The 21,399-nt window shown below is 41.7% G+C and overlaps 1 protein-coding gene across 5 annotated transcripts in view; it reads left to right on the plus strand.

Moving 5' to 3' along the window:
• LOC124595536 (L-gulonolactone oxidase-like) overlaps positions 1-21,399 on the plus strand; it is a 98,666-nt gene that overhangs the window by 53,844 nt on the left and 23,423 nt on the right. For 4 of the 5 annotated variants that reach the window (XR_006978221.1, XM_047134306.1, XM_047134305.1 and 1 more), the window contains one exon: positions 111-449. The exons of the other annotated variant lie outside the window; for it this stretch is intronic. The gene's annotated coding sequence lies outside the window, so the exon portion shown is untranslated. Of the gene's footprint in view, positions 1-110; positions 450-21,399 lie in introns of those variants that run through there. 5 annotated transcript variants of the gene reach the window in all.

The raw sequence follows: 21,399 nt of genomic DNA on the forward strand, positions 1-21,399 counted from the left end.
TTTAATGTTTTTTCAATTTGTAAATTTGTATGTCAAGTTGACCATGTTTTTGTTGAAATGTTTTATGAAAATGCATATAAATTTTTAGCTAATAAATTGTTTTTGTGTAGATGAACAAATAGAGAATACATTTTAAAGAAGAAGGTGGGCAGAAGCTACAGTTGCTTCAGATGGACACATACAGTTTGAAGTTGATCTAAAAGACACTTAGCCACAATCAAGTGTCTTATTGAATGTCAAATCAAGTTTGTGTACTAAATCATTCTTGTACAATGTGTAAATATCATTTCTATTCTATGCAAGAGCAAATGTAACGGTTTGCTTACTGTGTGGTTGCAAAGTTCTCAACATTTGTGTTTTATTCAGCTGTAACCAAAAGTGACCATTTATTCATTTTTGTTTATTACATTCAAAGCTGCATTGTTACTAATAAAGCATCTTTTACACAAGCCTTATTGAAATTTGGCATTTTTTGTAACATAGCTTTTTAAAGTATCCTCCTACCTTCAACCTGTTAAACGTCCATAACATGTACAGAATAAGAGAGAAATGCAGATTGAGTTGCAGTGAATGCAGAAGCTATAGCAACACTCCGAACTGGCTGAGTCCTCAAACAAGCAAATGCTAGAAATGACATCATGGCGACAGAAGATGCTCTTATACTGGTGACTGCACAAGGTGTGTCACAAGAAATCCAGATCTATCATAAGATTAACTATTCAGTTACAGAGAGATTAGAAAAAGAGCATCTGAAAGCCAAAGCTGACAAATCCTGAAGTGTCCAAGAGATCTGTCCAAATGAGTAAACCAGGACACATGATGTCATTGCTGCCTCACCGTATCGGAGCACACAAGTGCACCCATCATAAATACTACCTTCTGTTCTGATGGATTTCTACTCAGTTGCAGCAGCCCTGTCATGAGGCTTATGTTGGTTGACCCTCTTCTTGTCTAGTTGCCTTCGAACTTCCGTGGTGCACCTAGTCCTGTTGGAGGGCCATAGCTGCTGTGAGCTGCAGCGCCTACAACCCAGCCAAGACTGATTTGGTGCTGTGACTGTCTCCATCCAGCCGGCATTCTGGAAGCCTAATTAACAGGCCCTACGAGCATATCGTCATCCGACATTGTGGAGGTGAGCCACTGCTGCCATTCGTTGGACCCTGATGCTGCCAGCCTCTCTCTCCTAAAGGGAGGCTGCAACGTTCCTCTGCATAGATACATGCACTCTAAGTGGCTCTGGAGGATGCCTCTCCTCGGCGTTGAGCTTTGATGTTAACAAGAGTGATCTGGCGACTGTTAGCAGAGCTGCAGACTACTGGGCCATGCTGGCTGTGTTGGCGGTGCAGGGTCATCGTCCACCCATGACATAGCAGTCTGCTATGTGAGCCACTGCTGCTGCTCCGATACTGTGAGGCATGCATGCTTCTGCATCCTCTCTCCTGACATGCACTCCAGCAGCACACCAAAGCTACTGGTGTCCTGGGGAAGACTACTGTGTTCTTGTAATTAATAAATATACAACTGGCAGTAATGTTTTCTTAACCTTTTCAAACATCTGACAGATCCGCAACACCGCATCTCACAGAGCACAGTCCTGATTGTTGTGATTATTCATTATTTGTTTTGCAGCGAATATCCTGGATTTTCTTTTTGGCAATTTTATATGTGATCAGTCTGATTGATCGTATATACAATCAATCAGATTGATCATATGCTTATAGATGAGAGGTAGAAGACGCAGGTGTTAGGTCTGTCAGGGGGCTATATGGACACAGACCATTATCTAGTAACCGACACACTACAACTACATTTGTGTTACAAAAGAAAGAGGAATGACATGGTCAAGAGACAGTTTGATGTTCAGAAGCTTAAGGATCTAGAGTTGTGCCATCAATCACAGTGCCAAAAAAATGTGCTAACAATCAGTGGGAAGATATAAAGAAACTTTAATAGAAGTGCCAAGGAAATTCCAGGAGAAGCAAAGCCAGTAATCAAGAATAAATGTAAACAAGCTCTGAAGGCCAGGAAGAGAGTTAGGGAAACATTCATGGTGGATAGAAATTGTGCAGCAAAGTAAGAAGAATTCAATAACATGAAAAGAGAAATAAACAGGTTTCTGAGGGCAGAGAAAAGAAAATTCATGATTAACATGATTAATGCAATGGGGAAGGCAAATACAATATTTGACAGCAGAAAGATGTTTCAGTTATTATTGATAAGGATGGAAATATGCTAACGAACAAGCAAAGAATTCTGGATGGATGGAGGGAATGTTTTGAGCAGTTACTGACTGTAGAAGATACTAAAAATATCCAGAAGCAATAATTGGAGAAGCTGTAGAGGAAGATGTGATCAAACAGGATGTATATAGAGCAATTTAGAAACTGAAGAATAAATAATAAGGTCCCACCACATGAAAAGAATAGTAAAAGGAATTGTTGTAATTATAAAGATATTTCTCTTCTAAGTGTATCATAAAAGTGCTATCATTAATAATTCAAAAGCTGAAACCTTTTGCTGAAAATATTGTTGGAGAGTTTCAGGCAGGAAGATCAACCATGGATCAAATTTTCACCATGAGACAAATCTGGGAGAGTGCTAGAAATTCAGCCATTGGTTCCTGGTGACATTTGTAGATTTCTCAAAGGTGTATTATAGTATACACAGATTAAGTATGTACAATATTCTGAGGGACCTTGGCATACCAAGGAAGGTAATTAACTTGGTGAAGGTTTGTAGAGCAGAGACAAAAGTGAAGATGAAATACCAGGGGGAGCTATCAAAGAAATTCATCACAATGGGTGTGTGAGACAAGTTATGCCATTTTACAATTGCTTTTTAATTTGGTCCTGCAGAAAGTAATTCAGGAAATGAAAAGAGAAGGTAAAAGGGTGAATCTAAGTGGAAGAATACAGGTATTGGGATATGCTGACAACACTGCAGTCAGAGGAAAAGAGGACTTAGAAGAGAATGCCAGTAAGGTCAGACTGAGAATTGGTATGGAAAAGACTGAAATGAGAGAAGTACCCAGAGAAGCCATTGCAGGATGAAATTTGGAATATAACCAGAGTGGAAAATTTTAACAGGCAACAGGCATAACAACCTAAATCAAGAAATTAATCAGTGTGTTGTCAGTGGGTCTAAAATGTATTTCGGTCTGAAGCACATATTGTCATCAAAAAATCTGTCAGTTAAGGCTAAACTTAAAGCCTATAATGCAGTATTGTCATGTGGGACAGAAATGCTAAAACACCACAAAAAAGATGAAGAGAACCTGCTGATCCTTGAGCAGAAAATCATGGGTTCTTGGACAGAAAATCATGGGAAAGACCTTCGGACCAGCGTGCAAAGAGAACAAATGAAGGAATAGAAAGAACTCGCAACTGTATGACCTCATGAAACAATCAAACTTTGTGCAGAAAATGAAAGAATAAGCCTGACAGCGTGTATTGCTAGAAGCCCAGAAATGTGCTGGGCTAAAACTGTGCTTACGGGAAACCTGATGGAACTCATCCAATTGGAAGAACAAAGAAGTGATGGGAGGATGAACCGCTAAAGGATCTTCAGCAGTTGGGTGTCCATGAGAACTGAACTGAAAGTGCACATCATCACCATCTCTGCAGGAACATTGTAACGGTACATTCTTCTTCAGTGCCCTCGATCACTGTATGTTTGAAAGTAATTTTATACACATGAAGTTGAACATGTTTTATATTTTTTAAATAAATTTTGAGATCCAAGTTTTGTAATTTCCCCGAGATCGAAGCTTTGTAATTTCCTTGGTTATTACCTGTTTTCACTTCTATCATTCCCACTATTTTGCAACAACTGCATAACAACAGCTAAACTACTGTTGCATAACACCAGCCCTTGTGTAAGATTCTGACAATATCTCATACTTTTAGCATTATTACAATTAATGTTTTATTTGAATTACAGTGAAAAAAATAATATAATGAAAAGATTGATTGCTACTAACTGTAAAGGTGACACGTTAAGGTGCAGACAAGCACAGCAAAAAGAAAATTACACATTTAACTTTCGACCAAAGCTTTATTCTGAAAAGGAAATGCACACACACTTCACTCACACAAGCAAGCACATTTCACGCATAAATGACCAGCAGCTCAGAAAGTCGGAGCTGCCAGAGAAGGGTGTCATGCATGCGTGAGGTGTGCTTGCTTCTGTGAATGAATGTGTGTGTGGTTTCTTTTCTGAAGAAGGCTTTGGCTGAAAGCTAAATGTGTAACAGTGTTTTCATTGTGCCTGTCTGTGACACAGTGTGCATCTCTACAGTGAGTGGAAATTTATCTTTCCCTTATATTGTAATATTCCAACCTGGAGTTCCCACTATTTGATTTTACAGTCATGAAAGGTTAATATAAATAATTTCACATGTGATACCTAGGTCAAGAAGAAATGGAAATATGTATGTTTTTCTGTGCTAAATTTCATAAGATAAACCGCTTTAACAATTAATAATACACTATGCAGGTTTCATCAGAAACAAGTTATTATCTAATTGCATACAATAATGTTAACTATAATGTAAAATCTTTATTCTTCTACTAGCCCCCACATGTGTGTGTCACTTCTCTTCTCCCCTCCCCCCCCCCCCCTCCCCCATTGCCCCTTTGTCCTTTTCTTCCTAAGATGCATAAGACTATATCACACTTAAAACTTAAATTACACAGAAGAAATACAGTACACACTAACCAACAGGGCGTACTGTAATGATGCCTTGTGCCAAATAATGCACTAACTTACTACCTTCTTCCATGCGTGCGGACATGTCATCCAATCTTATAAATAGCATCAGATGGTAAGCTTATAACAAGTCCTTAGCACAGTCAAATATCAATCTGGAAGGGTACTGCAATACCGAACTCAAAAATAAGACAACTTAAGAAATAATGTTTTGAGAGTACAATTGTGAAGCTACCCCAAGGCATTCACATAGCAAGTTGCAATGAGATAACAAGGTAAGTAGGATCACTGTGTGACAACTACAGTGCATCTTCAATCGCCTGTCAGTAGATAATGGGCAATGTTTGCAGAGGCGCACAACTAAATAAGGCCATCAAGGTACCTCACTGAATCCGGAACAAGTTCAAAGCTGTCTATTGCACCTTACTTGGGTAGTGCAGTGTACGTGACACACAGTACTAGTCATAGTGGCATCCCTGCACTCCAGACACAAGTTTTCCTGGAAACCACCAAAACACCATTTTGCTACTATTCTCTCTGTGTGTGGCACCTCTCACTCGGTGTTTGTGGGTGCCATCTGACACTGAGCTCTGCGGGTATACATTTCCAGATTTGGCCGTGTTGCAGCCTTGCAACCGAACATCAAATGGCTCATCCACTATATGTTTGCTGTAAGCCAGCAACCAGCCATGGCCTTGGCTCCAAGCTCTGGCTATTCCACTGCTCACAGTATGCCTCCAGGAACAGACCTTCTGTGATCCAAGACAGTACTGGGTGGTGCATTAATTGCTGCTGTCGTGTTGTGAGTCAGCAGCCATTCATCCTTTTTCCAGGTGTTGTCTTCAAGTTCCATCTGCCTCCTGCATGATACAAGATCTGGAACCAGCCACGCTGGAATGAAGACTACACTTGATGGTACTTCCCAGATGCACTCACCACCACGTACGATGTATCAATCGGTTGCTGCCCATGGCCGCAGAGCAGGCTTCAAGATGCAGCTGGTCCACTGTCGCAAATGAGACTCTGTAACAATGTCATATTTGCTCTCTCATCAACTCCAGTGGTGCTGTGCTTTGATACTCTGTGCGCCCTCTACAGTGACGGGACAAGACCTGCAGCCTTGGTACCAACTGCTGACCGGGGCGGGACTGTAATTGTGCCGCATAATCGTAGGACACAAACAGATCTTTTCCCAAAACAAAGCCCAAAGAATGAACAAACTCAGCAACAGGTACAATAAATCCAAATGGTACCTGATACTCTGTTGTAACACGTATCCCCATACAAGGAAGTAATATATTTTCTAAAATCAAGCTGAAGTGGAATTTGGTGAAGCCCAGAATAAGATCTAAACTAGTCATGGATTTAATATGCTTAAATTAGTGTAATAATTCATCAGTATTCATAGGGTGATCAGTTTCTCTCTATAAAAATTTATTAAGAGTCTAGAACAAGTCTTATGGCCCCGTCATTTTTAGAGGCAGCAATAAGTGGGTTGTTTTACTCTCTACTCCTACACACTATTATCCTCCAGCTTTACATTTTTTGCAATTCTCTTTCTACTACTTCTGTTTTTGAAAGAGGAATACAATATGTTTTTATAAAGAATAGGTGATGAGGCCTTAGCTTTAACATGCACTCATAGTTTCTAACTTTTTCCGGTTTTTCATCAAATACATCATAATACTCCCAACGCAATTCTCTCAGTTCTGTATTCTGCCCCAAATGTAAACTTTCTGATCCTTCTAATTTGACTTCTACAGTACATGATAGAACCAAAATCATCAAAATGTCTGCTTTCATTAGCATGTGACTCCCTGATCTGACTATTCCTTTTTGAACAATTGTTTTTGTCTTTGAAGAAATTCTGTTCATAGGGTGTTCAAAAACTGTTTGTTAGAGCAATTGAAATCTACATCAGCCTTCAAAATCTAATCCATTCCCAAAATAATGTCTTCAAGTAGATAATTTATTATTTACTTGTCCCCTGAATAATTCTTGTAAGACATACCAAGGTGATGCACAAAGCATGCAGGGGTTGGATAAAAATACGGAAACATCGTGAGAAATGCATGTTTGAACATAAATGCAGATGCTAGCCAAGCCTCCACTGCTGCATTTTTCTATACTTACCCTTTACGTGTTGTGCATGGTCTCCTTCAAAATACTCTCCTCCACAATTGATACACTGCTCCCAATGCCGTTTCCACTTCCAGAGGCAGTTTTGGTAATCCTTTTGCTGGATCGCATGAAGCCCCATCTGCAAATTTTCTTTTATCTCGCCTATCATTGCAAATCTTCATCCCTTCAACATGGTTTTCCACTTTGGAAATAAAAAAAGTCCCCAGTGGCCAGGTTTGGAGAGTACGGAGGATGAAGAAGCACAGTGATTTAGTTTTTTGTGCAGTTGTCATGTACCAACAGGGGTGAATGTGCAGGTGTGTTATCATGATGCAAGAACCATGATTTGTCTCACCACATTTCAGGCTGTTTCCTTCTCACATCGTCCAGCAGGAATCGCGACACATCCCGATAGTAGCATCGATCAACACTTTGCCCCTGTGGCGTGAATTCATGATGAACTAATCCTTCAAAGTCAGAGAAAACTATCAACATGGCTGTGACATCTGATCTGACTGACGAGCTTTTTTTGTCTCGGAGAACCTTTTCTAACTCATTGTGAAGGTTGAACCCTGGTCACATCATCTCACAACATGTCTCATCACCAGTTATGATTCTCTTAATGAACACCTCATTCTCATTTGCATGATCCAAAAGCTCTTCCTGTGAGGCAAAGGTCTTTCTGGTCTTGACTCATAATCTGTGGGATGAACTTGGTGGCAACATGATGCTTCCAAGCTGCTGTGTCGGGATTTCATGACATGATCCAACTGAACAGTTCCATTTTTCTGCAGTTAGCATGCCCAATTTCATTTATATTCCTGACGTGAGCTTCATTGGTAGACATCGAAGGGCATCCTGAACAAAGGCCATCTTTAACTTCCATCCGCCATTTTAAAACTGTGTGAACCATTCGTAACACCAAGTACGGCTTAAGCACTCATCACCGTAGGCTTCCTGCTTTATTTGGTGTGTCCCTGTAAAAGTTTTTGTGAGTTTCAAACAAAATTTAACAGACGCATTGCTTCTCTAACTCTGCGATCTCGAAATTCGCAAACCGTGTGACACAATGCTTTACTCAATATACCACTGAAAATAACTAACAGACATACAAGAATAAAACTTTGGGCAGTTACACATTAAACACAGGTGCGTGCAGTGATGCCAACCACATTTCGCTTCAACACACCATTGACGCAGAATTACGAATGTTCTGGAATGTTTTGAACAGGCCTCATGCATTGCAAGTGTCGATCGTGGTCAGTGTACTTGTGAGGTCATTACGTTGGAGCTAAGAGAACTCAAACATGGGCAAATTGTTGGTGCTCTTATGGTGGGTGCTTGCATAACAAAGCAATCCAAAATGTTTGGTGTTTCAAAAGGCATCATAGTGAATATTTATACTGCATATTAGGAAAGTGGTAAAACTTCACCTGCTAAGTCGCAGTGTGGACAAAAGTGTGTGTTGAGTGATAATGATAAATGGCCGCTGAAGAGGAATGTGATGACTGACAGCTGAAAAAGTCATTGCAGAATTGAATGTCACATTTGCAAATCCTGTCAGCACCAAAACGATATGAGAGGATCTCCATAAGAAGGAACTGGAGGGTGAGTTGGAATTCCAAAACCTCTCACCAGTGATGCAGTTGCCCCAAACACGAAAACGTGGTGCCAAAGGCATAAGAACTGGACTATGGAGCAATGGAAGAAAGTCATTTCGTCACGTAAGTCTTGTTTCACATGGCTTCAAACTTCTGACCGAGTTCACATCCCAAGAATGAAACATGGCAGAGGTTCAGTGATGATTTGACCAGCCATAGTGTAGTACTCCTTGGGTCCCATGATTACTCTGAAAAGACACATACTGGCAAGGATTATGTGACCATTTTGGATGATCAGGTTCATCCCATTGTACAGTGTTTGTTCTCCAGTAGTGATACTGTGTTCCAAGACGACAGGGCTCCAGTTCACACAACCCGCATCATCCAGGATTGGTTTTGTGAGCATTAGGATGAATTGTCACATCTGCCCGTGTCATCATAGTAACCTGATATCAATATTATGGATCCTTTGTGGTCTGCTTTGGAGACAAGGGTGCATAATTACTATCCACCTCCACCTTCGGTACCTGAACTTCCAACTAACTTTCAGGAAGAATGGTAAAAGGTTCCCTTCGAAAACCGTACAGGGCCTGTATTTATCCATTCTGAGATGACTTAGAAGCTGTTTTGGATGCCAACGGTTTTCCTCCACCATATTACACATGATAATGTGATATTTTTTGGTGTTTCCATATTTTTGTTTATCACCTGTACATTATGATGTTGGACAAGTCATGATCAATGACATGAGGTGATGTGGTGAGAAATTACAAAACATGATCTTACATTATTTATTACAACATTATTTTATTTCATGTCCCACTCATATAAAACAACTACCTATTAGGCATAGCTGTAGATTACAACGTCTTAGAAGAATATTACAGTTTCACACACACATATCTAAAAAGAAAGATGATGAAACTTACCAAACAAAAGCGCTGGCAGGTCGATAGACACACAAACAAACACAAACATACACACAAAATTCTAGCTTTCGCAACCAATGGTTGCCTCGTCAGGAAAGAGGGAAGGAGAAGGAAAGACAAAAGGATATGGGTTTTAAGGGAGAGGGTAAGGAGTCATTCCAATCCCGGGAGCGGAAAGACTTACCTTAGGGGGAAAAAGGACAGGTATACACTCGCGCACACACACACATATCCATCCACACATACACAGACACAAGCAGACATATATATATATATATATATATATATCCCCCCTTCCTTGATCACTTTCCTCCCTCACTCCCTTTGTAGTAAGGCACATAATTGGAGCAGTTTGGAATGTGCCTACCTATGATTTCTAGTGTGCCCTCTGTATCTCATTGATGGAAGTTCATTCAATTGCTGTAAATAATTTATTCCACATTTTTGTTGCTCCTGCCAATACAATGACCAGTTTGAGCCTGTATGCAAAATGTTGTTCACAAGTAGACACTTACAACATCCAATTATTCAGCATGACAGTGTCAAACTATTCAAAGAGCACATTCATAAACATGTTCTGACAGTAACATACTCAACATTGGTTTCAGTTTACACTGGCAATCAACAAGTCAATTTCTCAATATAATACACAAATATGCAAAAATTTGTGTTGTTAATAAAATCTTCTCAGACCTACAGCCATGTCAGGTCATTAAAATCCCACGAGCTTTCAACCAAGCTCTCCTCGGCCATTGTCAAGTGATAAATGACTGCCGTGTCCTTGCTGTTATTTAACTGCACTGCTGACTGTGATGTCACTGATGCTCTCTTCCTCACCATGGTTCTGTCGCACATCCATTGCACCCACTTCAACCTCGCAATGGCTGGGTCTCAGGATGTGCTTAGCTGCAAACCATCATCATTGTTAATGGTATTTTTAGCTATTTTTATTTCTACCACTTCTTTTATGTGCTATCCCAAATCTCTTCGTCCTTGTAATGACAAATGTTTCATTGAATAAAATTCAGTGTTGATTTTTTAAAGCATGTTGTGTGACAGCTGATTCTTCACGATTGTATAGGTGTAAGTACCCCTAATATTCTATCCAGTGTTCCTCCACAGTGCGTACTGTTTGGCCAACATAATAGCAGCCGCACTGACATGGTATTTTGTATACTACAGGCATTCTAAGCCCTGGATCGTCCTCTACAGGCCTCACGAGCTATTGTATTTTTGCTGGGTGCCTGAACACTGATGATATATTGCCTCTCTTCAGGAGCTGGCTAATCTTTCCCTACACTATGTCACATTAAGGCAAAAATGCAAGTTTCTTGTTCTCTTCTTCAGTTGAGTTCACCCTGTGTGCCTCACCAGTGTCTGTGATACCCGGCGGTGATTGTAGCTGTTTTCTGGATGACTTTACGGAGGTGGCGTAGCTCTAATGACAGATTTTCAGCGTCTGAGATGGCTAGCACGATGGGCAAGAGTGTTCAGAGTGCCACATTTTTGTGCCAGATGGCTGGGGCTAAGAGTGTGCAGATACCGATCTGTGTGTATAGGTTTCCTGCACATGCTGTGGCTGAGTTGTCCATTGTTTTTCCAGTGAATGAGGACGTAAAGGTAGGGGGCAATGCATCATCTATCTGTACTGTCATCGATAGTACAGTTATGGGGTTGTTTAAGCACACATTGACATCATCGTATTTCCCATGTGGCGACCAGTTTTTCGACCAAATTAAATGATGTGGCAATGGAAAGTCCATTAGCTTCATTGATAGCCAACTTTTTTTATAGAGAAATCTGGAGACATCACTTTGGACACAGTTTCAGATAAGCCAAGTTGCTTTTATCTTTATGCTGATGACACTTTCTAACGCCGTGCGACGATAAGAAGCGGTGTGACTGTGGATTGCAAGCAAAATCCACACCTCTCTCACAGCAGTTGACTTACTTGATACGCACAGCTAATCTTCTCTGGATAGCCGGCTGCGTCAATCTCCAAAATCTCCTTCTCCAAAGAATAATGCTGGTTACGGAAATTCCTCTCTCTCTCTCTCTCTCTCTCTCTCTCTCTCTCTACTCTTGAAATAAGTGGATACTCGCAGAATACTTTTGGTTTTAGCCTTGGTATATTTCAACTTCCAGAAAGAATAAACTCACCACTTCTCACTGAAATATTTGAATGTTTGCAAGTCAACTGATTCGTTTAGCATTAGATTCGATTAAATACATTTTTAACGTAGTTTTTGCAACCACATAATTATGAACATGTCTTACTTCTAGAAAGTCCAACACATGAAGTACAATTTAATGTCTATTTTAGTTGTTCATTTTTCTTTAACAATAATCACAGACACTAAAATAGCAAGGAATTCTACATGGTTACTTCTTGCTCTTCCAATGTGACTTCCATGGTGCGAGCGGCAAACACTTGTCGGTGCCGTTGACGCTCATGACTCTTTTCCAGCCTGCACACACAAACTTGTCGCGCAGTATGTACGTTCTCTCACACTTATTTTTAAAATATCATGTGCTCAAGATGGTAGAAGGTCGAGTGGTTCTGGAATTTACGCTGAAATTCTCGATGCACAACAACTTTTATCATCTACAGACATGGAAGCACTCCGTCTTCAGGCCACAAGTGGCCCACTGGGACCATCCGACCGCCGTGTCATCCTCAGTTGAGGATGCGGATAGGAGGGGCGTGTGGTCAGCACACCGCTCTCCCGGTCGTTATGATGGTTTTCTTTGACCGGAGCCGCTACTATTCGGTCGAGTAGCTCCTCAATTGGCATCACGAGGTTGAGTGCACCCCGAAAAATGGCAGCAGTGCATGGTGGCGGGATGGTCACTCGTCCAAGTGCCGGCCACGCCCGACAGCTCTTAACTTCGGTGATCTCACGTGAACCGGTGTATCCACTGCGGCAAGGCATGGAAGAAAAAAAAAAAGAAAAAAAAAAAACTGGGAGAATTCTTACTACTGTTACTGTGGTCTTCAGTCCTGAGACTGGTTTGATGCAGCTTTCCATGCTACTCTATCCTGTGCAAGCTTCTTCATCTCCCAGTACCTACTGCAACCTACATCCTTCTGAATCTGCTTAGTGTATTCATCTCTTGGTCTCCCTCTACGATTTTTGCCCTCCACACTGCCCTCCAATGCTAAATTTGTGATCCCTTGATGCCTCGTAACATGTCCTACCAACCGATCCCTTCTTCTAGCCAAGTTGTGCCACAAACTTCTCTTCTCCCCAATCCTGTTCAATACCTCCTCATTAGTTACGTGATCTACCCACCTTATCTTCAGCATTTTTCTGTAGCACCACATTTCGAAAGCTTCTATTCTCTTCTTGTCCAAACTAGTTATTGTCCATGTTTCACTTCCATACATGGCTACATTCCATACAAATACTTTCAGAAACGACTTCCTGACACTTAAATCTATACTCAACGTTAACAAATTTATCTTCTTCAGAAACGCTTTCCTTGCCATTGCCAGTCTACATTTTATATCCTCTCTACTTCGACCATCATCAGTTATTTTACTCCCTAAATAGCAAAACTCCTTTACTACTTTAAGTGTCTCATTTCCTAATTTAATTCCCTCAGCATCAGCCGATTTAATTTGACTACATTCCATTATCCTCGTTTTGCTTTTGTTGATGTTCATCTTATATCCTCCTTTCAAGACACTGTCCATTCCGTTCAACTGCTCTTCCAAGTCCTTTGCTGTCTCTGACAGAATTACAATGTCATCGGCGAACCTCAAAGTTTTTATTTCTTCTCCCTGGATTTTAATACCTACTCCGAATTTTTATTTTGTTTCCTTCACTGCTTGCTCAGTACACAGATTGAATAACATCGGGGAGAGGCTACAACCCTGTCTCACTCCCTTCCCAACCACTGCTTCCCTTTCATGCCCCTCGACTCATAACTGCCACCTGGTTTCTGTACAAATTGTAAAGAGCCTTTCGCTCCCTGTATTTTACCCCTGCCACCTTCAGAATTTGAAAGAGAGTATTTCAGTTAACATTGTCAAAAGCTTTCTCTAAGTCTACAAATGCTAGAAACGTAGGTTTGCCTTTTCTTAATCTTTCTTCTAAGATAAGTCGTAACGTTAGTATTGCCTCACGTGTTCCAACATTTCTACGGAATCCAAACTGATCTTCCCCGAGGTCCGCTTCTACCAGTTTTTCCATTTATCTGTAAAGAATTCGCGTTAGTATTTTGCAGCTGTGACATATTAAACTGATAGTTCGGTAATTTTCACATCTGTCAACACCTGCTTTCTTTGGGATTGGAATTATTATATTCTTCTTGAAGTCTGAGGGTATTTCGCCTGTCTCATACATCTTGCTCACCAGATGGTAGAGCTTTGTCATGACTGGCTCTCCCAAGGCCATCAGTAGTTCTAATGGAATGTTGTCTACTCCCGGGGCCTTGTTTCGACTCAGGTCTTTCAGTGCTCTGTCAAACTCTTCACGCAGTATCTTGTCTCCCATTTCGTCTTCATCTATATCCTCTTCCATTTCCATAATATTGTTCTCAAGTACATCGCCCTTGTGTAAACCCTCTATATACTCCTTCCACCTTTCTGCCTTCCCTTCTTTGCTTAGAACTGGGTTGCCATCTGAGCTCTTGATATTCATACAAGTGGTTCTCTTCTCTCCAAAGGTCTCTTTAATTTTCCTGTAGGCAGTATCTATCTTACCCCTAGTGAGACAAGCCTCTATACATCCTTACATTTGTCCTCTAGCCATCCCTGCTTAGCCATTTTGCACTTCCTGTCAATCTCATTTTTGAGACGTTTGTATTCCTTTTTGCCTGCTTCATTTACTGCATTTTTATATTTTCTCTTTTCATCAATTAAATTCAATATTTCTTCTGTTACCCAAGGATTTCTATTAGCCCTCGTCTTTTTACCTACTTGATCGTCTGCTGCCTTCACTACTTCATCCCTCAGAGCTACCCATTCTTCTTCTACTGTATTTCTTTCCCCCATTCCTGTCAATTCTTGCCTTATGCTCTCCCTGAAACTCTCTACAACCTCTGGTTCTTTCAGTTTATCCAGGTCCCATCTCCTTAAATTCCCACCTTTTTGCAGTTTCTTCAGTTTCAATCTGCAGTTCATAACCAATAGATTGTGGTCAGAGTCCACATCTGCCCATGGAAATGTCTTACAATTTAAAACCTGGTTCCTAAGTCTCTGTCTTACTATTATATAATCTATCTGATACCTTTTAGTATCTCCAGGATTCTTCCAGGTATACAACCTTCTTTTATGATTCTTGAACCAAGTGATAGCTATGATTAAGTCATGCTCTGTGCAAAATTCTACAAGGCGGCTTCCTCTTTCATTTCTTCCCCCCAATCCATATTCACCTACTATGTTTCCTTCTATCCCTTTTCCTACTGATGAATTCCAGTCACCCATGACTATTAAATTTTCGTCTCCCTTCACTACCTGAATAATTTCTTTTATCTCGTCATACACTTCATCTATTTCTTCATCATCTGCAGAGCTAGTTGGCATATAAACTTGTACTACTGTAGTAGGCATGGGCTTTGTGTCTGTCTTGGCCACAATAATGCGTTCACTATGCTGTTTGTAGCAGCTAACATGCACTCCTATTTTTTTATTCATTATTAAACCTACTCCTGCATTACCCCTATTTGATTTTGTATTTATAACCCTGTATTCACCTGACCAAAAGTCTTGTTCCTCCTGCCACCGAACTTCACTAATTCCCACTATATCTAACTTTAACCTATCCATTTCCCTTTTTAAATTTTCTAACCTACCTGCCCGATTAAGGGATCTGACATTCCACGCTCTGATCCGTAGAACACCAGTTTTCTTTCTCCTGATAACGACGTCCTCTTGAGTAGTCCCCGCCCAGAGATCCGAATGGGGGACTATTTTACCTCCGGAATATTTTACCCAAGAGGACGCCATCATCATTTAATCATACAGTAAAGCTGCATGTCCTCGGGAAAAATTACAGCTGTAGTTTCCCCTTGCTTTCAGCCGTTCGCAGTACCAGCACAGCAAGGCCATTTTGGTTAATGTTACAAGGCCAGATCAGTCAATCATCCAGACTGTTGCCCCTGCAACTACTGAAAAGGCTGCTGCCCCTCTTCAGGAACCACATGTTTGTCTGACCTCTCAACAGATACCCCTCCGTTGTGGTTGCACCTACGGTACGGCCATCTGTATCGCTGAGGCACGCAAGCCTCCCCACGAACGGCAAGGTCCATGGTTCATGGAGGGAAGGGGAGAATTCTTAGAACACCAGAACAGCATTCAGGACACCGTAAGGTTTGCGATGGAAGTAGAGATACATGGTGGGTTGCCTTCCTTGACGTCCTCATTCGTTGGAGAACCAATGGACACCTCAGCCACAGTGTACAGGTACAGGACATCTAAACACATGGATCGGTATCTGCACGCCGTTAGCCACCACCATCCAGCACAAAAACGTGGTGTTCTGAAGACCCTAGTTCACTGTGCTAAAGTCATCTCAGATGCCGAAAGTCTACCACTTGAACTAAGCTGCCTCCAAAAAGTCTTGTGGAAAATCAGCTAAAATCACTGCCAGGTATCACAGGCTATTTGTGGTGAGCCACATAGGAAAAACACCTCCAAAGAAGAGAACAATAAACTTGTGTTCTTGCCTTTCTGTTACACAGTGTCAGGAAAGATTAGCTGGCTCTGAAGAGAGGCAACATCCCATCAGTGTTGAGGCCCCCAGCAAAGATACGACAGCCCATGAGGCCTGTGAAAGATGATCTAGGGCTCCGAACAAAGTATACAAAATACCGTGTCTGCGTCTACATCAGGCAAATGGTACGCACTATGGAGCAAGGCCAGTCAGAACGAGAGGTGCTTACGCCAGCGCTATCCTAATAAATCAGCCATGGCAGAACATGCTTTAGAAAATCAACACTGAATTCTGTTCGATGAAAGATCTACCATTATGAGGATGAAGGGATTTTGGGATAGCATCATAAAAGTAGCAGAAGAAATAAAAATATCTGAAAATACCATCATCTAGGAAGACGCTTTGCAGCTCAGCAGAGCCTGAGACCCATCCATCACGAGGCTGAAGTGGACACAACGGATTTGGGATGAAAACATTACCACATTTTGTGACGAAGAGAGCACCCATGACATCACAGTCAGCAGTGTGGCTATATAATGGCAAGGCCACAGTGACACAACAGTCATTTACCATTTGACAAAAGCTGAGGATAGCTTGGTCGAAAGCTCATAGTTTTTTAACTTCCAGATGTGGCTGGAAGCCCCCAGCAGATTTTATTAATTCAATCACCACGAGACCATGCGTTCATACTTCAATGTCGTTGACTCTAAAGTATCAAGGTGAACCAGAATGGAAGTTACTCACATAGTGACTCAAAGAAGTTAATGAAAGATAAGACAAATTACTCACATAGTGACTCAAAGAAGCTAATGAAAGGTAAGTCAAATTACAAAGATATTGTTTGTATAATTGCTAACTTCAGACATTTTAATTCATAGATGTTGCTCATACTACTGCTGGTGACGGACTGAGGATTTTTGGGTGGGGGTGGGTATTTATAAACTGGGATTAAGGTATTTTGCTTGCTACATATTAGTTTATAAAACTGCTAAGCTGAAGTTTACTAGTATACAGTATATATATATATATATATATATATAAAACAAAGATGATGTGACTTACCAAATGAAAGTGCTGGCAGGTCGACAGACACACAAACATACACACAAAATTCAAATATATATATATATATAAACAAAGATGATGAGACTTACCAAACAAAAGTGCTGGCAGGTCGATAGACACACAAACAAACACATACATACACACGAAATTCAAGCTTTCGCAACAAACTGTTGCCTCATCAGGAAAGAGGGAAGGAGAGGGAAAGACGAAAGGATGTCGGTTTTGAGGGAGAGGGTAAGGAGTCATTCCAATCCCGGGAGCGGAAAGACTTACCTTAGGGGGAAAAAAGGACAGGTATACACTCGCACACACACACATATCCATCCGCACATACACAGACACAAGCAGACATTTGTAAAGGCAAAGAGTTTGGGCAGAGATGTCAGTCAAGGCGGAAGTACATAGGCAAAGATGTTGTTGAAAGACAGGTGAGGTATGAGCAACGGCAAATTGAAATTAGCGGAGATTGAGGCCTGGCGGATAACGAGAAGAGAGGATATACTGAAGGGCAAGTTCCCATCTCCGGAGTTCTGACAGGTTGGTGTTAGTGGGAAGTATCCAGATAACCCGGACGGTGTAACACTGTGCCAAGATGTGCTGGCCGTGCACCAAGGCATGTTTAGCCACAGGGTGATCCTCATTACCAACAAACACTGTCTGCCTGTGTCCATTCATGCGAATGGACAGTTTGTTGCTGGTCATTCCCACATAGAAAGCTTCACAGTGTAGGCAGGTCAGTTGGTAAATCATGTGGGTGCTTTCACACGTGGCTCTGCCTTTGATCGTGTACACCTTCCGGGTTACAGGACTGGAGTAGGTGGTGGTGGGAGGGTGCATGGGACAGGTTTTACACTGGAGGCAGTTACAAGGGTAGGAGCCAGAGGGTAGGGAAGGTGGTTTGGGGATTTCATAGGGATGAACTAAGAGGTTACGAAGGTTAGGTGGACGGCAGAAAGACACTCTTGGTGGAGTGGGGAGGATTTCATGAAGGATGGATCTCATTTCAGGGCAGGATTTGAGGAAGTCGTATCCCTGCTGGAGAGCCACATTCAGAGTCTGATCCAGTCCCAGAAAGTATCCTGTGACAAGTGGGGCACTTTTGGGGTTCTTCTGTGGGAGGTTCTCGGTTTGAGGAGATGAGGAAGTGGCTCTGGTTATTTGCTTCTGTACCAGATCGGGAGGGTAGTTGCAGGATGCGAAAGCTGTTTTCAGGTTGTTGGTGTAATGGTTCAGGGATTCCGGACTGGAGCAGATTCATTTGCCACGAAGACCTAGGCTGTAGGGAAGGGACCGTTTGATGTGGAATGGGTGGCAGCTGTCATAATGGAGGTACTGTTGCTTGTTGGTGGGTTTGATGTGGACGGAAGTGTGAAGCTGGCCATTGGACAGGTGGAGGTCAACGTCAAGGAAAGTGGCATGGGATTTGGAGTAGGAGCAGGTGAATCTGATGGAACCAAAGGAGTTGAGGTTGGAGAGGAAATTCTGGAGTTCTTCTTCACTGTGAGTCCAGATCATGAAGATGTCATCAATAAATCTGTAACAAACTTTGGATTGGCAGGCCTGGGTAACCAAGAAGGCTTCCTCTAAGTGACCCATGAATAGGTTGGAGTACGAGGGGGCCATCCTGGTGCCCATGGCTGTTCCCTTTAATTGTTGGTATGTCTGGCCTTCGAAAGTGAAGAAGTTGTGGGCCAGGATGAAGCTGGCTAAGGTAATGAGGAAAGAGGTTTTTGGTAGGGTGGCAGGTGATCGGCGTGAAAGGAAGTGCTCCATCGCAGCGAGGCCCTGGATGTGCGGAATATTTGTGTATAAGGAAGTGGCATCAGTGGTTACAAGGATGGTTTCCGGGGGTAACAGACTGGGTAGGGATTCCAGGCGTTTGAGAAAGTGGTTGGTGTCTTTGATGAAGGATGGGAGACTGCATGTAATGGGTTGAAGGTGTTGATCTACGTAGGCAGAGATACGTTCTGTGGGGGCTTGGTAACCAGCTACCATGGGACGGCCGGGATGATTGGGTTTGTGAATTTTAGGAAGAAGGTAGAAGGTAGGGGTGCGGGGTGTTGGTGGGGTCAGGAGGTTGATGGAGTCAGGTGAAAGGTTTTGTAGGGGGCCTAAGGTTCTGAGGATTCCTTGAAGCTCCGCCTGGACATCAGGAATGGGATTACCTTGGCAAACTTTGTATGTAGTGTTGTCTGAAAGCTGACGCAGTCCCTCAGCCACATACTCCCGACGATCAAGTACCACGGTTGTGGAATCCTTGTCCGCCGGAAGAATGACGATGGATCGGTCAGCCTTCAGATCACGGATAGCCTGGGCTTCAGCAGTGGTGATGTTCGGAGTAGGATTAAGGTTTTTTAAGAAGGATTGAGAGGCAAGGCTGGAAGTCAGAAATTCCTGGAAAGTTTGGAGAGGGTGATTTTGAGGAAGAGGAGGTGGGTCCCACTGTGACGGAGGACGGAACTGTTCCAGGGAGGGTTCAATTTTGATAGTGTCTTGGGGAGTTGGACCATTAGGAGTAGGATTAGGATCATTTTTCTTCGTGGCAAAGTGATATTTCCAGCAGAGAGTACGGGTGTAGGACAGTAAATCTTTGACAAGGGCTGTTTGGTTGAATCTGGGAGTGGGGCTGAAGGTGAGGCCTTTGGATAGGACAGAGGTTTCGGATTGGGTGAGAGGTTTGGAGGAAAGGTTAACTACTGAATTAGGGTGTTGTGGTTCCAGATCGTGTTGATTGGAATTTTGAGGTTTTGGGGGGAGTGGAGCTGGAAGTGGGAGATTGAGTAGATGGGAGAGACTGGGTCTGTGTGCAATGAGAGGAGGTTGAGGTTTGCTGGAAAGGTTGTGAAGGGTGAGTGAGTTGCCTTTCCGGAGGTGGGAAACCAGGAGATTGGATAGTTTTTTGAGGTGGTGGGTGGCATGCTGTTCTAATTTGCGATTGGCCTGTAGGAGGATGCTCTGAACAGCCGGTGTGGATGTGGGAGAGGAAAGATTGAGGACTCAGGAATTAAAAAGGTGTAATGACACAAAAGGCATTTGTACTTTTGTCTGTATCCAGACTTCAATACTGATTATGTTCTGAATTAATTAGTTCTGGAAAAATAAAAATATTTACCGGAAAGTCTGATGTTATAGCTTTCTAATTGTATGGGTCAATACTTCCAAAACAAATGATTAACACACACTAAATTGGTCATTACACATTATGATCATTTCAACTTCCCTAAATTATTTTTATATAATAGGGTTCTAGGAAAACTAAATATATTACTGTAACTGGCATATTGGCAATTAATGCCTCAGTAATGACGTTACCTGAGATATGGTCTGAGTAACATATGGATATATACTACCTACATAAACACAATGTGGATAACTAGGTTTGGATGGAAATTAAAGGGTATTAGTATAAACAAAAACATTTTTTAAACATATTGTATGTTAATGTTTCTTTCTTTTGCAAAAATCATTCCTGCAGTTGATTTTATATTTCTTTGTACGCATATGGATGAAAGGTTCAGATACAGTGTAAAGGCAATGACTGTGCAAGAAGGCTTTCAGATTTCTTTTAAACAAAGACAGAGAAGTTGAATACCTTGGTTAAACGGCGATTTTTTAAAGGCAGGGGTACAGATTCTTTGAACATGAAATTTCATTTTCTATCTTGTACCTTTGTCATTGACATTCACATTCTTGCTGACTTTTGCAATGTTGCTTTTTGCAAAATTAAACAAATCCAACAGGTAAAGAAGGCCAAAAGATAAAATGAGTTTTTTGGAATCGAGGTCTGCAACTGTCAGCTGGTTTGCACTGTTCACTGCTCTCAGATATGTCTTTTGAGTGAGGATAATGTCTAAGCTATGTGGGGATTTCCCAAAACATGATGCCACACTGTATTATACTATGAAATTGTGCACAGTAAACAATGCGAACAGTCTATGGGCTTATGCGATAAATAACGATGCTTAAGGCATAGCACACTATTCATCTTACTATTAGTTTTGCTGATGTGTGTTTGCCATTGTAAATTGTCCTGGATCCATAGAACTAAAAAACCTTGTTTAAATGCGGGGACTATGTTTTCTATCAGGGAATAAATTTCTCGGTCATCAGATGAAAGTTCAAGAAGGTGGTTTTCTTTGTGTTGAATATTAGGTTATACCTGTCTCACCTGTACCATTGGTTATGGCCTCTTTGAGCTTGTCATCATTTTTCCTGTTAAGGACGATACTGGTATCATCTGCAAAGATTTTATTGGTAGTGCCACTGATGTTTAACAGTAAATCATTTACGGTACATGAAGGAGGAACAGAATTGCTC

The sequence above is a fragment of the Schistocerca americana genome, chromosome 2, assembly GCF_021461395.2.
Source record: "Schistocerca americana isolate TAMUIC-IGC-003095 chromosome 2, iqSchAmer2.1, whole genome shotgun sequence".
In the NCBI taxonomy this organism is placed as follows: domain Eukaryota; kingdom Metazoa; phylum Arthropoda; class Insecta; order Orthoptera; family Acrididae; genus Schistocerca; species Schistocerca americana.